Here is a 24,182-nt window from a genome sequence, read left to right on the forward strand (position 1 = left end):
CACCTTAGGACCTAGCTATAAGTGCTTCAAAGTATGATCAAATCTAAAATGAAAAAGCCTTAAAATTGTCATTGACAAAAAAACGCAAATATGAGCAATCGACCGAACAATGTAATTTTTTTTCCACTATACACATTATTTTAGGGAAATAAGATCAATAGTATTGTTAGGAACAATAAGGTTTCCTTGCTACAAATAGGCACCCAAGGATATAAGCCTGTATAAAGATTGCATCATTAACTACTTAAATTTAGAGGATACTACATGCTTCAGCAGCACATATACCCAAATTACAACAATACAGAGATTAACATAACACTTGCACAAGGATAATATGAAAATTTGTGAAGTATTCCATATTTTCCATTGTTCAGTTGCAGAAATGAAAAACAGTTATTAACAGGTTAATTACAAAATTACAAGTGTAACAATATATGCAAGTGTTAGAATTAAACGTTAGTTTGACATCAGTGTATTAAATCTTCACCTTAGAAAGGCCTTTACATAGAACTTCACAAAACTTTTGAAATTAGTTAACATTATCATTTTTTCCCAAAGAAACAAACTACTATAAGAACCTAGAAAAAGGGGCTGGGAAGGTGGCTCAGTGGTAGAGCGCTTGCCTTGCATGCTTGAGGCCCTGGGTTCGATATCTCAGCACCACATACGCAAAAAGAAAAAAGTCAGAAGTAGCTCTGTGGCTCAAGTGGTAAAGCGCTAGCCTTGAGCTGAAGAGCTGAGGGTCAGCTTTCAGAGTTCAGAGGCCCAGAGTTCAGGCCCATGACTGGACCAAAAAAAAAAAAAAAGAACCTAGAAAATATAATCTTAAATTTTCTATATGAAATGCAATCTGAAAGGACACATTTATTAATAAATAACATATTATAAAACAATGTTGAATTCAAAGTATATCTAGGAAAGAATTAAATAGATTATGGATATTATGCAAACACAGAATATAGAATATTTTAAAATATTCTTTTTTCAGTCAAGAACCAGAAATATCTTTAGCTTCTGTACCACTCATTTCAACAGATAGGATCAAATTATTTCTGATTAAAAAATCACAAACTCTGCAGAAATCATTATAGATGTACACAAACAACTCAAATACATTTTGACATCAAAGTCAGGCAATTCAATTGGAAAAATTCCACGGAATTTTTACAGTAAGATATTGCTGTTATTTGGATTGTGAAAATATTTTGTATGGACACAAAGAATGGACCGGCATTTTGATGTTTAAGAAACGTAAGTGATATCTTAGCTATGCTAAATAATGCTGCGATAAACATAGTTGTTCTGGTAGCTTTAGTATGGTCTTGTTTGATGCCCCTAAGTAGATGAATGGATTAAGAAAATAGAATTCTATGGAATGGAATTTTATGTCTCCCTCAGAAAGAATGCCATTGCCCCATTTGTAAGGAAATGGAAAGAATTGGAAAACAATATATTAAGTGAAGTAAACCAGGCCCAAAGAAACATAGATCCCATGGTTTCCCTTATTAGCAATAACTAATATATGTCTGAGACAAACAGAAATGGTCAGATAAGTTGATATTAGTTGAATTGAACCCCAAGATAAGGATTCAAATGTTACTTTTTTCTTTCTTGCAATTGTTTCTAACATATTTATAAGATGATATCTTTGCTGCTTTGTATGTCCTTCCACCACCGTAAAACCCCTACTTTAATTTTATTTGATGTTGGTATGATTTGTGGATGGAAGGGAAAAAACAAATTGTTTAAATAGGGATACAGGTTGACCCATTGCAACAATGATATATACAAGACGTCAAGTAGAAAAACGAACTTTACAACTTTGACGGGGGGAGGGGTAGTGAGGGGGGATGGGAGTGGGGGGGAGATGAGAATGTATGGGAAGGGGAAATAAAGGAGGAGGCAACAATGCTTGATAAGAAATGTACTCATTACCTTGCCCATGTAATTTTAACCCCTCTGTATGGTGTTTTCACAGTAAAATAATAAAATTCAACAAAAAAAAAGATAAAAGAAAAGAAACTTAACCGAACCATTACAACTTAATAGAACAATTTGTACCACCTTCCACAACTTCAAAGAGTAGTGATACATACTTATCCTTTTGGTAATATTAAAGGCAGTTTCTTCCAAGTTTTTCTTCAGACCTGGTTTGATATAATGGTTCAACAGAAGGAGATCTAGTGTATCTTTGCTATCTATATTCCCAGCAGCAAGATGCAAGGGAGTCAAGAGGCATTTAGTTTGGGCATTGGTATTTGCATCATGATGAAGTAAGAAAGACGCCACACTGGTATTATTCCACGAGTAAGCATTGCGCAGGGGTATCCAGCCATTAACAATTATTGCATGAATATCTACTGCTTGAGCCACCAACTCATGGACAATGTCTACATGTCCACTGTAGGCTTCCCGATGAAGAGGGGTATATTCATTGTCATCCCTAGTATTCACATGAGTGGCCTTTATGGAAAGTAGTCACCACACTATAGTAAGCCGATTATTTTAAGCAGCACAAAGAAGAAATTTGCTTGGATCCTACTCCATTTTTTTTTCTTGCAATTGATACAATTTCTCACTTTTTTGTTTTGTTACTCATCTTCATCAGAATTGCCTAACTAGAGTCTTTCAGTGCCAGTGGGAATAAGGTGTCCATGTATTTCCCCAATAGTTCATAATGGTTGAACTTGTGGGAAAAATACAGTGAATTTTCTGCATCTGGTTTTTTCATGATGATTTATTTTCTCTTTTTACATTTTTATTATTCTAAGTCATTCTAACTGGAAAGTAGGGAATTGATGGAGAGCAAAGAGAGATGTTCCTCCGTATCCAAAGGTACAGACTGAAAATGAGGATCATGTGCAGCTTCTCCCAGGAATGAGAAAATAGAAGGTGGCTCAGTGGTAGAGTGCTTGCCTTGCATGTATGAGCAACGGCAGGTCATGTCCACTTTGTAGCCTTGTCATTCAGACCCACGGTGCAAAGAAAAAGACATAATACCCCAGCCCTCTGAAGCTCGCCACTTTTTGTGGTATCCTACTTTTTTTTCTTCCTGCAAACCCCCAGGGCCTAGGATCCCAGGATGGGCTATGGGTCCAGAGACTGCACCACAGCCTAGGGTGATGGAAGCTGAGTCAGCATAGCCACAACCTGAATTCAAGCCCCGTGGTTAAAAATAAAGAATTAATAAAACAATTAATTAATTATTTAACTAAATTAAAAAGAAATAAAGATCTCTGGTTTGGAATTTCTGCCAGTTTCCTTCCTTAACCTGGAATTTGTACTCAGGGTCTTGGTAAATCTGTAGCAATGTGAGGGAAGGTGCAGCGTTGCCACTACTTGAGTTCAAACCCCGTGCCAAGCCAAAAATAAAAAAAAGTCACTGAGCTCGGCAGGGGGAGTAGTTGTGGAGATGGGAGGGAAGGGAAGGTAGGGGGAAAACAAACAAAAGAGGAGGCAACAATGCTCAATAGGAAATGAACTCATTACCTTGCTCATGTAACTGTGATCCCTCTGTACAACATTTTTGCCATAAAAATGTACAAAAAAAGAAAAAATGTAGTGCTCAGAGAAGCACTTTGGGGATAATGGAAGGATGTCTGAAAAGCTGTATAAAATTCTACACTGCTTTTTTTTTTAAATGCTCTGTATGAAACTGAATGAACATAGCTGCTTTCAGTAAAAAAAAAAAATTAAGCTACTGTCGTGGAACTGGGGTCAGTATTTCTGTAATTGCTGTGATTTGATCTCACCCTCCAGGTAACTCTTTTGCACCAAGAGTGAAGATGAAGCTTACTGTCTTTGAGGAAAACAAATTCAGGCTAGAGTTCTGAAAGCCCAAATGAATGCCCTGCAATGGAAAATAATATTAGTATACATGTGTAATATATGATATATACTTACATATGTATGTTTATTACATATAAATTTTATTATTGATTTTGTATTTTATTTTTTATTTGATTCATTTATTTATTGTTTATTGTATTTAGTATTATTATACACATAATATTTAGTACATGTTTTACATCTATTATAAAATGATTCACAATAATTTAAGACATTGATTCATTTTCATTTATACTTTATTAAGTGTTGAAACATGATACATAATTAAATGGAAGCATTTGTTACAGTCTTCACATGTTTAGAGTCTCGCCCACAGATGAGCTTTGTCTTCTTTATCTTTGGAAACCTTCCTATAGGTATTTCTTTAGATGATTTATAATCAGAGGTCTTTTCTTGAGGATAGGCAAGTTGAGGGATAAAATTTAAGGGTGGGGCTAGAAATGTGACTTAGTGGTAAGGAGGTTGCTCAGCATGCATGAATGCCATGGTTTGAATCCTCAGTGCCACATACTCAGAAAAACCCAAAAGCTGTGGAGTTGCTCAAGTGGTAGAGCTCTAGTCTTGAGATAAAGAAGCTCACACAGAGTGCCCAGGCCCTAAGATCAAGCCCCAGGATTTTCAAAAATAATAGGCCAGATTCTGGTGCTGACATCTGGAAAACTAGCTTCTCAGGAGACTGGGAGCTGAAGAACACAGTTCAAAGAAAGGCTAAGCAAGGAAAGCCTGTTAGACTCTTATCTCCAATGAACCACCAAAAGACACTGTGGCTCAAGTGGTACTGTTTGCCTTGAGCTGAAGGGCTCAGAGACAGTGCCCAGGCTTGAGTTCGAGACACACAACTGGAAAAATGTGAGGGTTAATCAAAGTACTTTTCCTATTTGCTAATTAAGAGAACATTCTCTGGAAAATGAATGCTGATGTATACCAGAAATGGAGTCAGAGCTCAAGGTTCAAGTTTAGTAGATCCATATGCCCAGTCTCTGAGACTCTAGCATTATAACCTTGTGTGCTACAGGGTTCTGAAAGATCCAATGTTGAAAGGGTTAATATGCTCCCCAAGCCCTTTGTGATAAGCAGTTGACTAGTACTGAAAATGTCATTACAGTTCTGAACCTAGCAGAGAATCAGTAGCTCATGCCCATCACCCTATTTTAGGAGGCTGAGGTCTCAGGATCACAGGGTAAAGTCAGCCAGAGTAGGAAAGTCTATGACACTCTGACTTCCACTTCTGAAACCTCAGATGTTCAAGAGCTTCCTGGGTTTCCCTTGGTGATGAGAAGTTACTTGCACTCTAAATGTTCTTAAAGTTCTCAAGCTATAGAAGCAGGAAAGAAACATTATTGACCCATCATGGGTTCAAATGAAGTTCTCAGGGTCAAAGCCCTGTTAGCAGGAAGAACTCCATTATATCACTGTATTTGAAGGACAGAAAATAGTTGCAAAAGCCAGGCTAGGTGAAAAGACCAAGGACTGCAGGATTAGGAGGCAGAATGTACACACTCAACAGGAAAGTGAGCTGCAAAACCACTTCATTAATTCCAGGCACAACCAGCAACGGGGGAGGGGGGACTTCAAACATTTGTTAGAGTTATACCAGGGTCAGGCTTTTCTCAGCCTCTTCAAACAATGACTGATTAACCTTCCTCCCTCAGGTGAAGGGAGCCTCAAACTATCTTTAGGTTACCAACAGAGAGCCAGTTTAGTGTGCGAGTGTTTGTGTGTGTGGGGGGAAGGAACAGAGTTGAAAACCCTGATCTCTGGTTTTAAGGAGTGGGTTTTTCACTCTTTATTTCTCAGATTTGAAGGCCCTTCTTCTACCTCGGTGAGTCCAATCTCCTTCCTTCCTTCTGCACATCATTAATGCCAATCCCCAGTCCAAAGAGAAGCAGGGCCATTTCTCTTCTCTCTCCAAGCACCTGGCTCTTCCTTCTTGGCTCTGGGGCCCTCAGCTGCCTGAGAAGTGGGAGAGAGACAGTCTTCCTGCTCTGTGGTTATGTGAATGCGATGCTGGTATCCTGGCACACTGCAGAAGGCCTCATGACTGCTAATTGTTCCCTTCTTCCCTCTTGACGTCCAAGAGCAGATTCATCTATCATGTTTGTATCTATCTATCTATCTATCTATCTATCTATCTATCTATCTATCTATCTATCTATCTATCTATCTATTATCTACCCACCCACCTACCTACCTACCTATCTATCTCTTTGTCAGTTTTCCGTTGAACTCAAGGCCTGGGCACTATATGTAGCACTCTATTACTTGAGCCACAGCACCAATTCTGGCTTTTTCTGTGTATGTCCTACTGAGGAATCGAACCCAGGGCTTCTTGCATGCTAGGCAAACAGTCTCTCACTAATCCACATTCCCAGCCCTCTCATCTTTTTCTTAATGGTATTTTTTACATAAGTATGCTGCCATTTTTCATCCGCAAGTTAATTTTTCTGAATACCGTTTACTTCTAAGAAACCTGATCTTATCTTCCCTTGCCTGATTTGTGATTGTTCCTGTGTTGGCCTCATAATAAAATGTAAATAAACCCTGCTGAAAGCCTAAGTGTGCATCATATAAGGACACAGGCCTGACACCCTGGAAGAGAAAAGCGATGGACCTGAAATCAAGATTAAGATGCAGTTCGTGAAACAGACATCTCTGGAAAATAAATCAGTAAATAAAAGCAGAAGCATAGCATATGGTCTGTTTGCACTCAGGGAGGTAATACACGCATAAATAGGTAAGGCACTGATACATAACTTGGCCTTCTCCCTTTGAATTTTTTTGTAGTCATCCCAGGGCTTAAACTCAGGGCCCTATACAATCCTGAGTTGTGTTACTCAAGGCTGAGGCTCTACCACCACCACAGCTCCACTTCCAGCCATCTGGTCGATAAAAATTGGACATAAGCACCTCCCAGGCTTTCCAGCCTGCTCTGGCCAATATCTCCTGCTTGGCTTTCTCTCTCAAAGCTGGAGCTCTTCCCTCTAGGCCACTGCTCCACTTCTGGTTTTCTGGTGGTTTATTGGAGAAAAGAGACTCACAACTTCCTGCTCAGGCTGGCTTTGGACAGCGATCTGAGGAAGATTCAAGCAACTTTCCTCAGGGATTCACCGAGGAACCGCTCCACACAAACCTTTAGTCTAAATCTCGAGAGGTACTGGAGAAAAACAGAAACAGGAAGATGTTTCTAGTGTGTTCTAGATACTTAAGGTTGGAAACACTCATAATTAGTAGGTCATTTTATAGGCAAAAGGAGCAGTGCAGACTGCATGAGGATCATTCCAGCTTTTGTTCCACTCATCCTGAGACAGTAAATTTACTGCAGCTCAATGCTAAGTGACTGAACTGATGTGTCCTGTGGACATTTGCTCCCAAATCCTGGAACACTCATTTCTCACTTTTGGTTGCAAGCCTGTGACCAGAGGAGAAGATGAGGAGAGAAAATCGTTTTCAGAGAAAGCAGCTATAAAGAACATTGGGTAGTTTACTTATAAATTCAAACCAATGGAATGACCCTGTTAAGAAGTCAGCTTGTCCAGAGTAAAAAATGAAGAAGGAAAGAAAGGGAAGAGCCAGTGGCTGCTGACTCTAATCTCAGCTCTGAGGAGGCTGAGATGTAGAGAACCTTAGTTTGAATCCAGCCAGTATTGGAAAGTCCATGACACTTATTTCTAAGAGCTCAGAGAAAAGCCCAGATGTGGGGCCTTTAATGCAATACCTGAGCAAAAGCAGCTCAGGAACAATGCCTATGCTCATAATCCAACCCCAGGACCTGCCCCCACAAAAAGGTCCTGTACCTCCATGTGTTTGCGTGTGTATGGATGTTCCTTTAGGTGTAGCTCCAGAGTAGTTATAATGAACAGCACCAAACTAGGAAATTTGTTTATTTTTATTTTTTTTTTTTAATATTTTTTTTTATTTTATTTTATTTGAAAACATACTGGACAGAGGGGTTACAATTACATGGGCAGGAAAATGCATACATTTCTTACCAAGCATTGCAGCCTCCTCCTTTGTTTACCCTTCACCTCCCTTCCCAGCCTCCCCCCTCCCCCCCACCCAATCATACCCCCCCTCCCTCCCCCCCACCGACATTGTAAAGCTGGTTTTGACATGACATTTTGTACTTCTCATTGTTGCAACAGGTCCACCTGAATCCTTAAACGACTTGTTTGTCCCCGTCTCCTCCACATGTTATACTGACATAAAATATAGTGAAAGCGGGGGTTACACTGTGGGGGAGGGACATACAAAGCAACAAAGAAATAATATTATAAATGCGTTAGAAACACATGCATGAATGAAACAAAAACATTAAAATACATATTTGAGGGTTCGTTTTCCTAACATCACATTCTCTGACTTTTTCCGCTTGACACATACCTATACTACATATTGCAAATAAGGGAAACCATGGGACCTATGTTTCTTTGGGCCTGGCTTACTTCACTTAATATAATTTTTTCCAAGCCTTTCCATTTCCTAACAAATGGGGCAATGTCATTCTTTCTGATGGAGGCATAGAATTCCATTGTGTATATATACCACATCTTCTTGATCCATTCATCTACTGAGGGGCATCTGGGTTGGTTCCATATCTTAGCTATGGTAAATAATGCTGCAATAAACATAGTTGTGCTGGTAGCTTTAGTGTGGTCTTGTTTGTAAACATTAGGGTAAATGCCCAAAAGTGGGATTGCTGGGTCATAGGGGAGTTCTATGTAAAGTCTTTTGAGGAACCTCCATACTGCTTTCCAAAGTGGTTGAACAAGTTTACATTCCCACCAACAATGAAGTAAGGTTCCTTTCTGTCCACATCCCCTCCAGCATCTGTTGTTGTTAGAGTTCTTGATTTTTGCCATTCTAACTGGAGTGAGGTGATATCTCAATGTTGTTTTGATTTGCATTTCTTTTATGGCTAGGGATGTTGAACATTTCTTCATGTGTCTATTGGCCATCCTTCTTTCTTCTTCAGAGAAGTTTCTCTTTAAGTCTTTCGCCCACTTATTTATTGGGCAGTTGTTTCTTTGAGGATTTGTTGTTGGGGGGATTAATTTTTTGAGTTCCAAGTATATTTTAGATATGAGACCCTTGTCCGTTGTATGGCTAGTAAAGACCTTCTCCCAATCCGTGGGTTTTCTATTGATCTTGCTAGCTATGTCATTTGCCCTGCAGAAGCTCTGCAACCTTATACAATCCCATTTGTCCAACCTTTCTTTGATTTGTTGTGTTTCCGGGTCTCTATTGAGAAAATTTCGGCCTGAGCCGAGGAGACCCAGGGTTTCTCCTATTCCATCCTGTAATGTTTTCAGAGTGTCTGCTTTGAGTTCAAGGTCTTTGATCCATTTGGAGTTGATTCTGGTGCAGGGTGATATAGAAGGATCTAGCTTTAGTTTTCTACATGTAGTTAAGCAGTTTTGCCAGCACCATTTACTGAAGAGGCTGTCTGTCTTCCATTCTATTGTTTTAGCTCCCTTATCGAAGATTAGATGGCTATAGGTCTGTAGGTTCATTTCTGGGTTTTCAATTCTATTCCATTGGTCCTGAGGTCTGTTCTTATGCCAATACCAAGCTGTTTTGATTACTATGGCTTTATAGTAGAGTTTGAAATTTGGTATTGATATTCCTCCAGCAGTGTTCTTTCCGTTGAGGAGCGTTTTTGCTATTCGGGGACTTTTATTGTTCCATATGAATTTTTGGATTGCCTCTTCTATTTCCTTGAAGAATGAGGGTGGAATTTTGATAGGTATTGCGTTGAATTTGTAGATAGCCTTGGGAAGTATTGCCATTTTCACAATGTTAATCTTTCCAATCCAGGAGCATGGGAGGTTTTGCCATTTTTTAAGTTCCGTGTTGATTTCCTTTTTCAAGATTTTAAAGTTTTCATCATAGAGGTCCTTCACTTCTTTAGTTAAGTTAATTCCTAGGTATTTTATTTTTTGTGGGGCTATTACAAATGGAGTTGCTTTCCTCATTTCAGCCACACTTTTCTCATTGTTGGCATACAGAAAAGCCATGGATTTTTGGGGGTTAATTTTATAACCTGCTACTTTGCCAAAGTTTTGAATCAGCTTAAGTAATTTGGGAGTGGAGTCTATGGGATTCTTTAAATACAAGATCATGTCATCTGCAAAGAGGGAGAGTTTTATTTCTTCTTTCCCTATTTGGATCCCCTTTATGTCTGCATCTTGTCTTATTGCTGTAGCTAGGTATTCTAACACTAGATTGAAGAGAAGTGGAGAGAGTGGGCATCCTTGTCTTGTTCCTGAGTTAAGAGGAAATGGCTTTAGTTTTTCACCATTGAGTATAATGCTGGCTGTAGGTTTGTCATATACAGCCTTTATTGTACTGAGGAATGCTCCATGGATTCCTAATTTTTCCAAAACCTTCATCATAAAGGGGTGTTGGATCTTGTCGAATGCTTTTTCTGCGTCTATTGAGATAACCATGTGGTTCTTATTCTTGCTCCTGTTGATGAGATGAATAATATTAATTGATTTGCGTATATTGAACCAGCTTTGCATCCCTGAAGTGAATCCTGTTTGATCGTGGTGTATGATTTTTTGGATGAATTGTTGAAGTCGGTTGGCCAAAATTTTGTTGAGAAGTTTTGCATCAATGTTCATCAAAGAAATGGGTCTATAGTTCTCTTTCTTTGATGAGTCCCTGCCTGGTTTTGGGATGAGGGTTATGATGGCTTCATAGAATGTGTTCGGTAGTGAGCTTTCTCTTTCAATTTCATTGAAGAGTTGGAGGAGAATTGGTGTGAGCTCTGCTTTGAAGGCCTTGTAAAATTCCGCTGTAAAACCATCTGGTCCTGGACTTTTCTTAGCTGGGAGGTCTCTTATTGCTGTTTCTATTTCAATGCTTGATATGGGCCTGTTAAGATAGTTTAACTCATCTTGGTTTAGTTTTGGCATGTCAATATTTGCTAGGAAGAGGTCCATTTCTGTCAAGTTCTCAAACTTATTAGCATACAGTTTTGAGAAGTATTCCCTTATAATGTTCTGAATCTTGGTTGTTTCCGTGGTGATGTTTCCATTCTCATCTCTGAGTTTATTAATTTGGGTGTGTTCTCTTCTTTTTCTGATAAGATTTGCTAAGGGTCTGTCAATTTTGTTAAGTTTTTCGAAGAACCAACTCTTTGTTTTGTTGATTCTTTCTATAGTTTTTTTGGATTCTAATTCATTTAATTCTGATTTAATTTTGATTATTTCTTTCCGTCTACTGGATTGGGGTTTATCTTGCTGCTCTTTTTCAAGGAGGTTTAGATGCGTCATTAAATTGCTAGTTTCAGATCTCTCCAATTTGTTGATGTAGGAGCTCAGAGCTATAAACTTGCCTCTGAGTACTGCCTTTGCTGTGTCCCAGAGGAGCTGGTAATTTGTGTGTTCATTTTTGTTGAATAGCATGAACATTTGAATTTCCTTTCTAATCTCTTCCATGACCCACTCATGATTCAGCAGTGTGTTGTTCAGCCTCCATGTGATACCGGACTTTCTTTGGTGGCTTTTGGTGTTGAGTTCTAATTTTATTCCCTTGTGGTCAGAGAGAATGCAAGGTATAACTTCAATGTTTCTGAATTTAGACAAGTTTGCTTTGTGGCCTAAAATGTGGTCTATTTTAGAAAACGTTCCATGTGCTGCTGAGAAAAACGTGTATTCTGATGCTGCTGGGTGAAATGTTCGGTAAATGTCTGTTAAGTCTAGTTGATCTATGCAGCTGTTTAGATCTGTGGTTTCTCTGTTGAGTTTTTGCCGAGTTGATCTATCTAGTGGGGAGAGTGGTGTGTTAAAATCCCCAACTATTAATGTCTTTGGATCTATATGGGATTTGAGGGAAAGTAGTGTTTCTTTGATAAATTTGGGTGCTCCATTGTTTGGTGAATAGATATTTAGAATTGTAATATCCTCCTGAAGGAGAGATCCTTTAATTAGTATGTAGTGACCTTTTTTATCTCTTTTCACGAATTTTAATTTGAAGTCTATTTTATCTGATATTAGGATTGCAACTCCCGCCTGTTTATGCGGTCCATTTGCTTGGTAGATTTTGTTCCAGCCTTTAACATTGAAAATGTGTTTGTTTTTACGGGCAAGATGTGACTCCTGCAGGCAGCAGATAGAAGGGTCTTGTTTTTTAATCCAACTAGACAGTCTATGTCGCTTAATTGGAGATTTCAGTCCGTTAACATTAAGAGATAGGACTGAGAGGTATTTGGGAGTTCCTGCCATGTTATCTACCTTTTTGGGGGCTGCGAAAACTGGGTTCTTCCTATGGTTCTTGGATTCTCAGTTTGGGTGCAGTTTCTTGGCCTTTATTGCGGTCTTGTTGGTTTTCTATGTGTAGGACATCTTTAAGAATCTTTTGTAGGGCTGGTTTGGTGGAGATGTATTGTTTCAATTTTTCTTTGCTATGGAAGGTTTTTATTTGGCCTTCGGTTATGAAGGAGAGTTTAGCTGGGTACAGTATTCTTGGTTGATAGTTGTTTGTTTTTAGGGCATGGCATACATCGTTCCAGGCTCTTCTTGCTTTGATTGTCTCTGCTGAGAAATCTGAGGTGATTCTAATTGGTTTCCCTTTATAAGTGATTACCCTTTTCTCTCTGACAGCTTTAAGGATCTTTTCCTTGTTCTGAGTTGATCCTGTGTGGATTATAATGTGGCGGTGGGATGTCCTATTCTGGTCTGGTCTATTTGGGATGTCCTATTCTGGTCTGGTCTATTTGGGGTTCTAAAGGCTTCTTGTATCTGGACAGGCCTATCTTTTTGCATGTTTGGGAAGTTCTCTGCTAGGATCCTGTTAAACAAATTTCCTAGACCATTAACTTCTGTTTCTAGGTGCTCCTCTACACCCATTATCCTTAGATTAGGCCTTCTGATGGTGTCTTCCAGGTGTTGGATAGATCTATCATATTTCTTGGACTTGTCTTGGATGGTTGTATGCTCTTTCTCTATAATATCTAGGCTGTATTCAATCCCTGAGATTCGATCTTCTGCATGGTCTAACCTGCTGTCAAGACTCTCTACTTTGTTTTTTATCTCTTTTCCTTCTAGTTGGTCAGCTTTGATGGCTTCAAGTTCTTTGTTGAAGCTCTGTTTTAGGTCTTGTATGAATTTCTTTACTTCCTTAATTTGGTGTTCAGTGTTTGTCCTCAAATCACTTAGTTGATTGGTTATGGTTTCTTTGGGCTCCCATTCCTTCTGTTGGGTTCCATTCAGCATTCCCTTTGTGGTCTCCCTGACTTCCTTCAGCTCTTTGTTAATGGATTCCATGAATGCCTTTAGTGATCTTTGTGTGTTCTCTACCTGGTCTCTCAATTCCTGTATTACTCTTTGATTAGCCTCCTCCCGTCCGTGGGATTCCTGCAGATCTCTTTGAGTGTTCTCAGCCTGCTCACGCCATTCCTCCCTTTCTCTTTGAGTATTCTCAAGTTGTTCACGCAAATCCTGTATCAGTTTTTGAGTAGCTTCCTCACGCTTATGATATTCCTGTATAAACTTCTGGGATGCCTCCTCTCTCTCCCTGTCACGCTCATACAGAGTCCTTTGTACATTGTCAAACTTTTCATTTATCATGTTTGCCAGCAGTGTTTGTAGAGCTGTTTGGGAACTCTCCTCTGGATTACTCATTATCTGTTCTAACCCCTGATTATCAAGATTGGGAATTGAGATACCCGAATTTGCCATTTTTCTTGTGTTTTTCCGGCTTACTCTGCCCATTTGAGATGAAGATAGCACCAGTTTTGTGCTAGAACACTATCTTAAGGCAACCATCAACCAAAGTTTGCATTTGTACAGTCAATAGTCTACAGATACAATCTAGTTCAACAGATACATCTATTCGACATCAAACAACTATATGTTAAAGGACTTCAAACCGCAGAGAAGAATTTGGAAAACCAGAAATTATTAGGGTTAGGGAGAGATGTGGGTTAAAAATAGGAATAGATTGGTGTGGGGAGGCACAGGGAGAGTTAACTATGTCCTAATCACAGTGCAGGAAATAGGTTGGGTAGGATGCAAGTAGAGAGAGAGAGAGAAAGAAGAAAGGGAAAGGGGAATGAAAAGAGACCAGAAAAAAAAATAGAAACGTAAAAATTAATGTTATTTTAGAGATTAAAAGACCATCTATTTATAGAGGAATATGAATATGTTGAGAGAAAGGAAGGGACATAGAGGAGATGTGGAAAACTTTAAAAAAATGCTTAAAATATTATATAGGTATAAAGAGGTAGTACTGCTATTAATGAATTTAAGTCTCAGAGGTTTTGAATTGAGTAATAAGTTTGTGGGTTAAGTGTGTACACAATGGGGGGTAGGGTCTACTGGTTAACTATGGGTTTATCTGAGGATGTGCAGGACAAGAGTTAAGTCACATAAAGAAGAACAAAGAGGAAAAGATGGAAAGGATAGGAAAGTGAGAAGAAAAGATCAGAAGTTCAGTAGAGCTAGACAAAAAACAAAAAGATAATTAAGAATGAAAGAAAAAGAGAAAGAAGACAAGAAAAGAAAGGAAAACACACATTCACGTATTCCTAAAATAAAAATTATAAGAGGAGAAAAGAAAAAAAAAAAGGTAATGGAAAACAATTATTTTTTCAGAAGAGGCAAAAATTAAAGATTAATAAAAGTTTTAGAAAAGCAAAAAAAATTTTTTTATATATATAAGGTAACAAAAAACGAAGAAAAAAAAAACAAAACAAAAAAAAAGAAAAAAAGAAAAGAAGAAGAAAAAAAAAAAAAAAAAGGTCTTTGATTTTTTTTTGGGGGGGGGGAGGGGTGGGAAGAGTCCTGTATCTCCCTTTTGTCTGTAACCAGAGTGTGGTTGGAGTCTCTGGTCAGCTTGAGGTCCTGTGGCTTGACTGGTTTCTTAAGTCAGTTTGTTGGAACAGGCAGAAAAATGCTCTGCTTTACCCAAGATTTTGAGATTCCCCCTCGAGATTCCCCCTCCCAGGTTAGTTTACTGGGAGGGTGATCTGCTTTGAGAATCACAAAAGAGGGGGATGCAGTGATGAGGCTAGGTTCTGGGTAGAGTTGAGGCCTTTCAGCAAACAGTAGCTTTTCCCTGGAGCTATTTTGTGAAAAAAACTCACAGCACCCAGCCTGGAGCCATTCTCAGGGTTTCTGTTTTTCAATTGATTGTGGTGGCTGCTAGAGGGAGGGGCAGCCTCTGGCTCTGGTTACCCGGTGAGGAGAGCCACTCCAATGGCTGGCGCCTGAGCTGGGTGACTTTTCCCTGGATGGAACTGAGTCTGTGAGGTCACTTCGCCGTTAAGTTCTTGTGACCTGCTAAATGACTCGTTTTATTCCAAGGCCTGAGCTGGAGCTAGCCGCTCCTCCGAGCTTTGTCGGTATCCAAGATGGAGATCACCGGTGCTGGGGGGGGGAGGGGTGGCCTTCCCTCCTCTGCTCCCTGGGAAGGAGTGAGGAAGTGGGGCTTCTCACGCCGAGTCTTGGATCCTGGGTCGTCTCTGGTCTGCAAAATGCAGGATGAAGTTGTCTGCTCCTTGTCGGTTCTTGCTGGTGTTGAGTAGAATCCGCTCGCCAGCTGCGTCTGGCTCCTTCGTCCCGGAATCTCTGTGTGAGCGCTCAGGTATGGCCTCGGCTGCGGTCGCCGCTGCGACCCTGCCGCCGCCGCAGCAGCTGCTAGCAGGCGCTCAGATGTGTCTGCTTGGCTTCCCCTCTTTTGGCTAACTCTCTGTCCTGTGATGGCACACTTGGTGTGATTCTCTGGCTTGGCACTGTTCACTGGAACTCTGAAACTGTTTTCTATGCAAGAGCTTGTTCAGATTCCAGCTTCTCCTCCGCCATCTTCCCGGAACCCCTCAGGAAATTTGTTTATAATACAATGATTTCATAGCATAGAGAGTGCTTTCGAAACAGTGCATGTTCAGGTACTCCCCTTACTGTTCCGTGCAGCCTGAGGGTTTCTCTCTACCCCATGCTGTGGGAAGAAGTCTCACTCATTGTCTGAACAGGAAAACAAAAGGCCTTACTCCTGTACAGCGGTGAAACAACTCCCTCTGGGCCAATTAGTGAGTATGAGTGTGGGTAGGCTCTGAAGGCCCAGAGAAAAAGGCCTCTTTGTACCCTAAGCTATCTCTCTCCCCAGTTCGCTGTTTTGACAGGATGCCTTCATTTGTGTAACCTCCATTGGCAGGCCAAGTTCCCTGCACTTATCCTGCCTTTGTGAGACTATATTCCGGTGTTCAGATACAGTGCTCAATAAAATTCAGGAGTTCTTCTGGCAGAAAACTAAGATATTGAACCTAATGAAATGTTTAATTGCAGGTGATGATGGGCCTATGATGCGTTTCCTAGGTTTCTGGAAGCTTGGGAAATCCAAGCACATATCACATAACAGAAAGCTTCCTGTCATCTAGGGCTGGTGAAGCTCATCATGTTTTGAAACATTTGACCTCTCCTTGTTGGGCCCTGGGTGGCTAGGTTTGGGTTGAACACAGGGCCTGGGTGCTGAACATGAGCTCAATGGAGAAGCCCAGTGCTTTACCATTCTGTGTCTCAGTTTCACTTCTGGTCTGTGTGTGTGTGTGTGTGTGTGTGTGTGTGTGTGTGCGCGCACGCGCGCGCATACACCAGTCCTGGAGCTTGAACTCAGCACTGTACTTTGTTTTTCTTGCACAAGGATAGCTCTCTCCCACTTGAACCACGGAGCTAATTCAGGCTTTATTCTAGTGAGGTGGTCCTGAGAAATGAAGCCCAGGGTTTCATATATGCAAAGCACTCTACCCCTAAGGCCCATTCCCAGCCCTCTACTTCAGGTTTGTTAGATTTTTTTCTGCTTTTTTGTTGTTGTTGGTTGTAGGAGATGATGCATGGGCCTGCGTGCTGTCCCTGAGTTCTTTAGCTCAAGTCTAGTGCTATACCACTTGAGCCACAGAGCCACTTCAGGTTTTCTGGGGACCCATAGGAGCTAAGTGTCTAAAGGACTTTCCTGCCCCAGACTAGTTTGAACTATGATCCTCAGATCTCATCCTCCTGAGTAGCTAGGATGACAGGCATGAGCCAAAAGTACCAAGCTTCCACTTCAGGTTTCTTAGGGGTCAATTGGACATAATAGTCTCATAGGACCTTTTGTGTCTGGGATAGTTTGGAACCTAGATCCTCAGATATCAGCTTCCTGAGAAGGCAGCTATCGACCCCTAGGTCATGGCACTCTGCTGCAAGGGGATCCATGGTTCCACATGGTGGAGTGGTAGCCATGTGCCCAAGAGGTAAGGGTCAGAGCCTAGGCCCTGAGTTCAAGGTCATGACTTAGCCAAAGCAGAACAAAACAATTGTCTTCAGGAGACAACTCACTAGTCTTCAGTAATACATAATTTTGTCCCTGCCATGGAGACATATCTGAGCTCAAACTTCTTGTCTGCATAATCGTCTCAGTATGTAGCTCTTACAAGGACCCAATGAAAGAATGCATCCTGAGAAGGACTCAGCACATGGCACTCTTAGCTTGACTCAGCACACAGCATCCTGTGAAAGACTCAGAACACAGCACCCAATGCAAGACTCAGCACACTGCACACTATGAAAGACTCTGCACATAGCTCCCTGTGCAAGACTCAGCACAGAGCATGCAATGAAGGACTCAGCACATAGATCTATTCCACAAGCTGTCATTAGAATTAGGGAAATACTAGAAATATACTGTGACATCATGAATATTGTGACATCACATTGCTAGATGTAATGACTGTTGTGTCACATTGTCACATCACAAATCTGTTCTGACTTCATCACATTTGTGCCAACAAATGCCTTTGGAATCCTCACAATCACATTCTAAAATTATATACTCATTTTGAGTTAATGACAATTGAGGTCTGGCATGCCATTGTCACATCAGCAATCTATTGCAACATCACAAAGGTATTTTGAACTCATCACTATTATGGCATCACCAACTAATTGTCACATAACACTCATGACACAATTTGACATCATATTGCAGTTGTAGTATTACTGTACCATCATGCTTTCACAAATCTATTATGCCCTCATCACATCTTAGAAAATTCATGGCCTTTGGTATATCAAGCAATTTCTATGAACGTGTTTCATTATGAACTTGTAGCAATTGAAATTTGAAATAAGATGTGACATTACAAACTAGTTTTGACATCACTAACCCATTTTTATATCATTAACATTTTGAAAACTGAAATCTGTTAGGAATTTTAGCACTTTTGACAAAAACACATGGCCTTTGTGTCATCACAGTTCATTTGTGTATGTCATTATGATTTCATTCTCATATCCTCACTATAAACTAATGGCAATTGAGATTTGACATGCCATTTTGACATCACAAACCCTTTGTGACATCATCACCAATTTGACATCAGACTGTCGTTATGACACCATCAGCTCATGGTGACATCACCAAGCTACAGTGACATCATAGCATTGTCATTTTGCTGCCATAGACACACTGTGAAAGTATATCCTGTGATTTCATAATATTTCAAATGTGGCATATCAGTTGATATCAGAAACACATTGTGACCTCATAACCATTGTAACATTATAAACCCTGTGTGATGTCATAACCAGTGTCATATCACATTGTTATTATGACATCTTTAGCTTATGGTGACATCACAAATTGACAATGACATTATAGGATTTGCCATTATGTCATTGTGATATCATAGTCACATTATGTGTGCCTGATCTGTGATTTCATTGTATTTGAAATGTGGCATATGGGTTGATATTAGAAACTCATTGTGATGTCATAACCATTGTCACATCAAAATCCCTTTGTGACATCAATTTGGCAATGTGACATAACAAAGGCAACGTGATGCTACTAAGGCACTGTGATATCACAATGGTCATGAACTCACAATGGGTTTCTGATATCAATCAACATGCCACATTAGAAATAGAATCAAATAACATAATAGGCAAACACAACGTGTATATGACATCAGAATGACAATGTGATGTTACAATGCTATGATGTCATTGTAGTTTTACATGTGAAAATTAGCTGATGGTGTCATAATGGCAACATGATTTCACAATTATGATGATGTCAGAAAAGATTTGTTATGTTTCAATGGTATGTCTGATGTCAGTTGTCATTAGTTCCCCATGAGGATATGGATACAAAAAAGTTCTGTGATGTCACAGAGGTCACGTGTGTTTTCAAAGGTGGTAAGAAGTCATAATAGGTTTGTGATGGCAAAATGTGATCCATAATGTCACAATGGGAATGAGATGTCACAATGGAAATGAGATGTCTTATTGGGTTTTTGATGTCACAGTGGTGATGAGGTCACAAAAGTCTTGTGATGTCAGTTTATTTATAATATCAGAATGATATATCCAATTCCAATTACTCATAATTCAATGTGAGGATACCAGGTGATAGAAGAAGCTTCATAGAATGAGGTCATAGCATGTGAAAACCCAATAGGACAGTGATTTTACAATGACAATGTAATGTCTTAACATCATGTTATAATAATGTTTTGAGGTCACAATTGGTGACGCCATATGGATAAGGGGTCTCAATAGATTTGAGATGTCCCAAGGGGTTGGTGATGTCACAATGGCATGTAGGATCTCAATTGTCATTAACTCATCATACATATATGAGTTTGGGAAGGGATTCTGATGGCACCAAAGTATATGTAATCAAAAAGTTGAAGAACTTACAGGTCTGAGATGTCCAAAGTGACACAATGGTTATGATGTCCAGTGCTGTGATATCATGATGTTACATTGGATTTTAGATATCTCATGTCATATCTGAAATATGAGGTCAAACACAGTATTTCAACTGACAAAGGGCCTAAGATATCACAATGGCATGTCACAAAAATTATGAGGACAGGAGAGGTATTTGATGTCACAGTGGGTTAGTGATATAACAAAAGCAATGTTCTGTGACAAAGAAATTTGATGTCACAAAGGTTATGAGTTCAAAATGGTTTCCTGATATCAACTCACATGGCACATTTGAAATTGAATGAAATCAAAGAATAGGCATTCACAATGGGTCTATGACATCCAAATGACAATATAATGTCAAGGCAGCAATGTTTGATAGGATATGTACTCATTACCTCGCTAATGTAACTGCAATCCCTTTGTACACTATACTTACAATAAATAACAGAGAAGAAAATAAAAAGAAAAAATGATATGGTGTCATTGGGGTTTGGTGATGTCACAATGAGATGAAGATGTCATGATGACAATGTGATTTCACAGTCATAATTATTGCTCAAAGTATTTGTGATGATACAATGCTATGTGTGATCACAATTTTCATTAGTTCACTATGAGGATATGGGTACACAAAGGGTCTGTGATGCCACAGAGGTCATGTGTTTTATAAAGGTGCTAAGAGTTCACAATAGCTTTGTGATGTCACAATGTGATTGCAAAGGCACAACAGCAAGGTGATGTCACAATGGGTTTGTGTTGTCACAGTGGTGATGAGACCAAATGAATTTGTGATGTCACTATGAGTTTGTAATATCACAATGACATGTGTAATTTCAATTTCTACTAGTTCACAATGAGGAAACAATTTTGAAGAAAGAAATTTAAGCTCCAAAGACCTTGAGTTTTTAATCATAACTTGTGTGATATGCTGCCTTTAGTAAGCTTATAATGTTTTCAAACTCATAATAATTCTGGTATGACATATGATATTCGAAATTGACTCTGACATCATGAATATTGTGACATCACAATGATAGCTATCAAGACCATGGTATCATATTGTGAAGTCACAAATCTGTTAGGACTTCATCACATTTGTGCCAATACATGACTTTGGAGACAACACAGTCCCTTTGTGAACTCATATCTTCATTGTGAATTAATGACATTTGAGATCTGGCATGGCATGGTGACATTTCCAACCAATTGTGACAACACAAACCTATTATAGTAGAAACACATTGTGTTCTAATAGCCATTGTGGTAGCACAATCCCTTTGTGATCCCACATTTTCATTGTGATATCACTAACCCACTGTGAAATTGCAATCCTCTCATACCCAATCCAGGAACGAAATGTGATACCTGAATTCAGTTGACATCTAGATCATGGTGACATCACACTGATAGATGTTATGAGTATTTTGTCACATCCTGACAACACACGCCTGTTAGGACTGCATCACTTTTGAGACAACGCATGCCTTTGGAGACATCACAGTCCCTTTGTGAGCTCATATACTCATTGAGAGTTAATGACAATTGAGATCATATGTGTCATTTTGATAGCACCAACCTATTGTGACCTCAAACACCTCTTGTAAATTCATCACCAGTGTGGCCTCACCAATTGTGATATCAAAACTATATTGTCATCATATTGCAACATCCATTACCATTGTGATATCACTGTTCCATTGTTTTTTCAAAAATCTAGTATGTCTTCATAGCATTTTAGAAAATTCATGGCCTTTTATATTTCATTCATCTTCTGTGAACTCATATCCTCATTGTGAAATAGTTGCAACTGAAATTGGACATGTGATTATGAGATGTGACTTCACAAAACTATTTGATTTCATCACCAATGTGACATCACAAACCCATTGTGAGCTTTCATTGTCATTTGACATCACTATCACATTGTGACATCCCAAACCTATTAGAACCTCTTAGCACCTTTGAAAAAATACATATACTTTGTGACATCACAATCCCTTTGTGTAACTATACCCTCATTATGAACTGACAATTGATATCAGACATGCCATTGTAACATAACGAACCCTTTGTGACATCACCAATGTGATATAACATTCTCATTATGACAGCATCGACTACTTTTGACATCACAAAACTACAGTGATAAGAGGACACATTTTCATTGTGATGTTATAGACAGAATGTGAATGTCTATTTTTAATCTTTTTTTTTGTGTGTGTGTGGGTCGTGGGTCGTGGAGCTTGAAATCTGAGCTTGGGTGCACTCCATGCTCTTCAGCTCTAGGTGAGCATTCTATCGCTTGAGCCACAGCGCCACTTCTGGTTTTCTAGTGGTTTTTATTGGATATAAGAGTCTCATGGACTTTCCTGCTTGAGCTTGCTTTGAACTGTTATCTTCAGATCACAGCCTCCTGAGTAGCTAGGATTACAGGTGTGAGCCACCAGCGCCCAACTTTTTCATTGTATTTCAAATTTGACATGTGTGTTGATATCAGAAACATAATGTGACCTAATAACCATTGTAGCATTATAAATCAGCAGTGACATCAAATTGTTATTATGACACCATCAGCTCATTGTGACATCACCAAATGTGGCAGGTGAGTTGATATCAGAAATACATTGTGAGGGCTTGGAAGGTGGCTCAGTGGTAGAGCGTTTGCCTTGCATGCTCAAGACCCTGGGTTCGATTCCGCAGCACCACATAAGCAAAAAGAAAAAAACGGAAGTGGCGCTGTGGCTTAAGTGGTAGAGCGCCAGCCTTGAGCTGAGAGCTGAGGGACAGTGCCCAGGCCCAGAGTTCAGGCCCCACGACCGGACCCAAAAAGAAAAAAAAAATGCATTGTGACCACTAACCATTATGATATCACAATACCTTTATGACACCATATTGGCATTATGATATCACTAACCCACTGTGACATCATAAAACTGTCCTATCCTCATAATTTTTTGACATGCTTCCAGTGTGTTATCCTTGGCTTCTCTGAGATCATAAATTGTTTAACTCATAATACTTCAGGTATGACACGTGATATCATAAATCCACTGTGACATCATGACCATTGTGACATCACACTGCCAGATGTCATGACCACTGAGTCGCATTATGACACAATCCTGTTAAAACTCATTAAACTTGTGCCAATATATTCCTTTGGAGAGACAATTAACACTTGTGAACTTATATATTCATTGTCAATTAGAGATCTGGCATGAGACTGTGAGATCACCATCCCATTGTGAAATCGCAAATCTATGTGACCTCCTCACCTGTATGGCATCACCAACTGTTTGTGACTTCAAAAAAATACTATCTCATGTAGGGGTAACATCACATTGTTAATGGGATTTTCACCATTGCATTTTCACCAATCTATTATTTCCTAGTATTTTACAAAATTCATGGCCTTTCTGGTTTCTAGCTCCTTATGTGAACTCGTATCTTGTGATCTAGTAGAATGAAATTGGACATATAATGGTGATATCACAAATTCATTGTGACATCACTATCCATGTGTGACCTTATCACCAAAGTGATATCACAAACCCTTTGTGACATCACCTTACCACAGTGATATCATGATCACCTTGTGACATCCCAAACCTGTTGTGACCTCTCAGCACCTTTGAAAAAGCACATGGTGTTTGTGACATCACAGTCCCTTTGGATAACCATGTCTTCATTGTGAACAAAGGACAACTGACATCAGGCATCCCATTGTACCATTACAAATGCTTTGTGACATCATCTCGAGTGAGATCACGTTGTTATGATACCAACTGCCCATTGTGACATATCAAAATGACAATGACCTCATAGCATTATGACATCACATTTTCATTGTGAGGTCATAGAGGCAATGTGATTAGCTATTCTGTGATTTCATTCTATCTCAAATGTGGCATATAGGTTGATTTCAGAAACCTATTGTGACCACATCACCATTGTGACGTTACAATCCCTTTGTGAACTCATGTTGACATTGTGATATTATTAATGCAATGTAACATCACAAACCTGTCTTGACCTTACAAATTTTGTAATAAGTGACTACCTTGACCTGAGCTGGATGCCCAGAGCTAAATGCAGCCTCAACCACGAATCCTCAGACCTCTCAAGATGAACCCAGCCATTTGTTAACTGGTCTGCAAACAACCAGCCCCCAACATAATGAACTCCAAAGCTCTACACTTCAAAGGAAAAGGCTTTTTCCTTTCTCTTCATCCTACTTCTATCCAGACCTGTCCTATCTTTCAGGTCTTTTCAGTTTTTCCTTTAACCATTGCCTTCTTCTCTTCAGGCTGCTCTATTCTTGAGAGACCTGCCCTGCCCTGTCCAGGTGGCCAGTTGCCATCCTTCACCACCTGCTCTCCCTCAATTTCCTCTCCTCCCAGGTCTTTACCCTCCTGTAGTCTCATCACTTCTTTCCTTCCAGGACTTTCTCCTTTTTCTCTCCCCTTCTGTTGCTCTGAACATGCATCTTATATATAGGCTGTACCCTTCTCCCAGTGGAATATATTTCCTGCATAAGGGTTTTCAAACATAACTTCCCAAATGTCCATGCCAAATCACTTCTTGGCAGCTCACCATGTGGGGCTTGACATCCGATCTCCTTCAGCAGCATGTCCTTCC

The 24,182-nt window shown here is 39.6% G+C and overlaps 1 pseudogene; it reads left to right on the forward strand.

The window, feature by feature from the left end:
- The first annotated feature begins 264 nt into the window (after window positions 1–264).
- Window positions 265–364, forward strand: LOC122119536 (annotated as a pseudogene).
- The last annotated feature ends 23,818 nt before the right edge of the window (window positions 365–24,182 follow it).

This window comes from Dipodomys spectabilis, unplaced genomic scaffold, assembly GCF_019054845.1.
Source record: "Dipodomys spectabilis isolate Male_0828 unplaced genomic scaffold, ASM1905484v1 ptg000172l, whole genome shotgun sequence".
In the NCBI taxonomy this organism is placed as follows: Eukaryota; Metazoa; Chordata; class Mammalia; order Rodentia; family Heteromyidae; genus Dipodomys; species Dipodomys spectabilis.